Genomic DNA, 5443 nt, shown 5'->3' on the forward strand with positions numbered 1-5443 from the left:
CCGGGAACAGTCACATTACTCTGTCCTTGGTTTTGACTTTATGCATTTTTTTAGTTTTGTTTATCGTTGGTTTTTGTTGGTGGGGGGAGGACCCATCCCTAATATGCTAATTTAAAGTTTATACCTTATATTTATAGAAAACAAAGCTGACAATAGAAACAAATGTTTTCCTTTTTTTTTTTTCCATAAAAGTTTGGTAAGGGTCATTTATATATTAGAACAATTAGACACATTGGTGTCTGTTTTTTCCTTTTGTTTAGACTTTGATGATTGAAGTGCAATCTTAATCTTACAGGTTTCATTTAAACTCCCACGTTTAAGGTCCATGTAGACTTCAAAGCTTGATCCTAGTGGTGTTTCACTATAAACGCAGCTAGATGTCATTTCTGCCATATTTAAAAATGGTAGAATAAATTACTTTCTCACAAACTTTGTTACAACTTATTTCCATGTTTAGCAGAGGAATTGCCTTTAAAATTGCTGTTTAGATAGTTGAAATACTCTCTAGTTCACTTAGTTTAAGTTGAATTGATAGTTTCAACTGATAGAAGTAAAGCTATTTCAGTATATAGAAAACCTTTCTTTTTTTCCATAAGGGAGAATGTAAAAAGTTTATTCTTTTAAAATTAAAGTTATAAAAATTTGAGAGGAATGTTCTGAAATGAAATGAAATGGGGCTTTACATTGAAAATGGATTTTAATATTTGAAAACCTGTTTGTTCAATCTCTTGTTTAAAAATGCATCAATTTTCCATTGGATTTGTTTTATTATACTTGTAGTTTATTTTAAAAACCACAAGTAAATACATGATAATGCTGGAAATGTCAGGTGATTACCTATGAAGATGCCTTTTTTGTTCTTTTAGTTTGAACCTTGTATTTAAACGCTTTATTCTGACATCATTACTGTCAGGTGAGCTTGACAAGGACATTGAGTGTCTGTTCTCCCTCCTGTTCCTTTGATGACAAAGAGGTAAGTGACAGTCCCATCTGGTTCCCAGAAACAGTCCTTCACGAAATTCCGCATCCTGTTTCCTGCCTCTGGCCTTGCACCCATTTGTTGTCCATAATTTCTCAAATGTGTGTATAGGAACACATGGGAAAATGGGATGAAGTATATTTTAAAAATGAAACATACATCCAAAATGAATTCTTCTCCTCTTCAGAATTGGCCCCTTAGAACACTTAGTGTGACTTCAAGTTGTGATGCTCATTGCAGTTGTACCAGTTTTTCCTGTGTGGCAACAGAGCCACGGAAGCTGACTGCCTCGACACCTAGTGGGAAAGGACTTACCATGTGAAAGTAGATATCAAATGCATACAGACAGATTTAACGTGTTTACAGAAATAAGACATGCTAATTAATCTAGAGGAATTTTGAATAGGAGGCTGCTGTTGATATATTGTGTAATAACTCGCTTACCCTGAAGCGCTTGGTCAAACAATAAACTTACTGTTTCTAAGGAAAAAAAAAAAAAGAAAGAAAAAAAGAATAAACTCGCACAGAAATATGCTTCCACATCAGGATAGTTTGCATCTTGCCAGTAGCAAGTCCCCAACTCCTGCCATTTGGCAAAGGGATTTATTACAGAGAAACCAAGACTGCATCAGTGTTTGCACAACCACTTTGAAGCATTTCTATTGAGCCAAAGATATTAAACTAGGAAATTGCCAGACTATCTCATTAGATGGAAAGAAACTTCAGTAATTCTGGGTATCTCCCTGAAGTCCCTTTTTAGGACTAAAAATGACTGGGTAGTTTTACCAGATAGCTATAATCATTAAAAACAGAAGTGCCACATCACCTGTTGTTTGCCCCTGACTATAAATGAACAGCATAAAGACATACCAGAAGGTTGATAACAGAGCTACTCTGGGACAATCACTACATTTACAGAATGTCGAATAACTTAAAAATCTGGGCACACATATATCTGGAATTGTCAAAGATCATGCAAGATCCATGAAACCTAAGCAGGTTTTAGGTTGAGGTTCTGCTCATGTTGCTTTGAACTTGTAAGATCAGGTCAGTGAATCCCATGGCCTGAGCAGAAACTATACTCTCTACTGCAGTTAACTTTACAATTATACCTGATTCAAGAAGCCTTTAGCAGCACCTGAAGTAGAGCCCCTTGCATCCACTGCTCTTTACATCAAAAGCTATTTGGTTCCCCTCTAGGGATTGGCCTTTCATGAGACATTTCACAATTCTAATGCATATTTTAAGTCACTTAACCAAGCAATATGCTCTGTCAAAGAACTTCCAAGTCAAAGAAAAGAAAAGACTTTCTGTGGAACACAGAAAAAGCACTACCCAAATTAAAAAATTACTAGAAGAAACAAGATTATTTCCTCCCATGCCCCTTCCCACTTGGTGAACCCAAGTTGTATTGAATTTGTGGTTACCTCATAATTCAAATGAAAGTTTAAATTAGAAATCATAGCCCTACACAGAGCATCTGAACACATCATTTCTTTTGAGAGCAGCATGTTCCAGGAAGTCTAATAGAGCCAGAGCCCACTACAGAGAGCATTCTTGGAGGATGGGGCACAGGACAGGTTAGTTAAGGTCACTTAAATCTTTATCTTTTACAGCAGATCAGAACCCAGATGGCTGATGGCAGGATTTCCAATAGGGATCCAGTAGAGCTGGTTGCAAGTTTCACATCGCCACTTCATATCTGTCACCTTATTCAGAAGTTGTGATCCACACGAGTCCAGTAGTGCAGCAACTCTGAGGCAGTCAGCCTCATGAGGGCTCAGTATCTGAACATAAACACATTCTGAAATGACCACTGGCTGCCATTTTTGTGTTGTTGTTTTTGTATTTACAGAATACTTATTATGAAAGTACACTGATGAATCTAGTTCACACATTTAAAACACTGAAAATCCCTCTGAATTCAATATACTTAAAGAGCAGTTGTGACACAACTTCCACAGTGCAATAGGGCCTGTCACTTATATGGAGGGTCCGCATTGGTTGCTGTAGACCCAGGAGAGATCAAATGATGAATGGCTGCTGCTGGTGGTTAGCTGTGGTCTAGTTACCTCAGCAGTGTTAGCAAAGACCATTCCTAAATTGTACTGTGTGTGGCTGCTTTTCTGATTTTCAAACACAGCATACTGGTTGTCTGGCTGAAGTTTAAGGGCCTGGTTTTTTGAAACCTCATTGGTACCTCTAGTTTTGTGTCTTACTACTTTAAAGCTCTCCTCCATTTCCTTACCTTTTAGCTTTCTACATGTTTGGCAGTGGACTGCAGGGATGGGAACTGTGGATCACTGTGTATTTCTGGTGATCTTTGTGTTTTCCTTGCTGTGGTTTACCTGTCTCCTCCTCTAGTCATTGCCAGTTCTGGGGTTTCTGGAACAATTACTAGAGTAGAAAGATTGTTTTACACCACCACCAGCAGCTCTACCTTCTTCCCAATTAACACGTGGATCTTTTTTCACTATCATCTTCCTTTTCACTTATTTGCACTGTCTGATCTCTGAGGCCACTGTAATCAACCTTCATTTGCTCAGATTCTTTCCACTTACCTTCATCCTTGTCACAGCCTTGGTATGGGTTGCTTATTCCTTCTCCTTGTTTCTCTCTTTCTCTCTCTTTAAAAAAAAAATTTTTTTTTATAGAGAAAGCAAGAGAGAGATTGGCTGCCTCCTGCATGCCCCCACCAGAGATCAAGCCTGCAACCCGAGCATGTGCCCTGACCAGGAATCCAACCAGTTACCTTTCGGAGCTGGGTGACTCTCCAACGAACTGAGCCACTCCAGCTGGGCACTTCTAGTCCCTCTTGTCAAAGTTGTCCAAGTTCCACTCCTCCTCGTAGGCCATGGCCTAGGCCTCCTCCACCCAAGAGGAGGGGCGGGGCAGGGCAGCATGGCCTGCAGGCTCTAACCTTAGGGGTGGCCCATAGCCACACTCAGGCTCCCTGGCAGTGAGGTCTCAGCTCCGAGGGTGGCCCACGCATGTGTGCAGAGCCCAGGCTGCCACTGCTGCGGGGAACATGGTGCAGGATCCCACCCTTCCTGCAGCCCCGGGGAAAGGACTGCAGGGGCGTTAGTACTGGACCAGCAGCAGTGAGGGCAGGAGCTAGACAGGTGTTCTGTTTCAGGACAATGGGTGATGACAGTTCTCAACAGATGCCTCTCAACCAGGCATTACACGGACTACACTTGAGGAAGTCATTATGTGATGCAGCCTTAGGATGGGGCCCAAGACAGCTGCCCATCAAGACACAGATGGTTTAAAAGAAAGTTTCAGAGCCCTAACCGGTTTGACTCAGTGGGTAGAGGATTGGCCTGTGGACTGAAGGGTCAGGTTCTACTATGGTCCAGGGCACATGCCTGGGTTGCAGGCTCTATCCCCAATAGGGGGCATGCAGGAGGCAGTCGATCGATGATTCTCTCTCATCATTGATGTTTCTATATCTCTCTCCCTCTCTGAAATCCATTTTTTAAAAAAAGTTTCAGAGAACAAGGTATTTATCTTCCAATTACAAATGTAGCCAGTATCATGAAAAATGCCATACCTCACATGGTTGCAAAAAATGCCAGAGAATGTGTTCAACAGTGTGTGAGCTCATTAGCTTCATGGCACCTGGAGCAAGAATGATGCCTTCAGAAGGAGACAATGGAGAAGATGTTCTCCCTGCCATGTCCACCTTAGGCTGGCAGTCATATAAAACCTCTGAAATTACAGATTCAGAAATCTAGAAGTTATGAAAGGAGAGAGGTGTTGGTAGAATCACTGCTACAGATGGGCTAAGGGGAGAGCTGTCCCAGGAGGCACTAACTGACCAGTTCTCCACTGGCTTAGTGACTACAGATGGTCAACAGCATGTTATGGTTTGCACAATATCATAGCAATAGATTTCAGATGTTCGACATATTCCATTTTCAGGACTGAGGAAAGGATGGAGTGGGGAGTGTAGAGGAGCAGATAGAGAAGAAAAGGCCTAGGGAAAAGGTGTCGCTGCATATTAAATTGACGGTGTTCAGCTTCTGACGCTTGACTAAGAGGTATTCATTCTGACTTGACAATCTTTTCCATGGATAATTTTAAAGTTGAATTTGAAAGGCATTAAAATATTTTTTATAAGAGAGTTTGTTATTCTGTGTGACCCCTATGTGCACTGTATATTGCCATTTATACCTGTCAGAGATTTGTAGACAGTTTTTTATTTTCATATTGAGTCACATTACTTTTGTAATTCAAGTAAACAGCTGGGTTAATCATATTTGCCCTTTTAATAAAATACTAGAGGTCTGGTGCACAAATTCATGCACCAGTGGGGTCCCTCGGCCTGGCCTGTGGGATCAGGTTGAAACTGGCTCTCTGACAACCCCTGAGGGGTCCCGGAATGCTAGAGGGCACTCTGCAAAGTTGCGTCATACAGGGTGTAGAACGCAACCACAAGTGTGCAGTAAACAAGATTCAGAG

This window comes from Myotis davidii, unplaced genomic scaffold (assembly GCF_000327345.1).
Source record: "Myotis davidii unplaced genomic scaffold, ASM32734v1 scaffold495, whole genome shotgun sequence".
Classification (NCBI taxonomy): Eukaryota; Metazoa; Chordata; class Mammalia; order Chiroptera; family Vespertilionidae; genus Myotis; species Myotis davidii.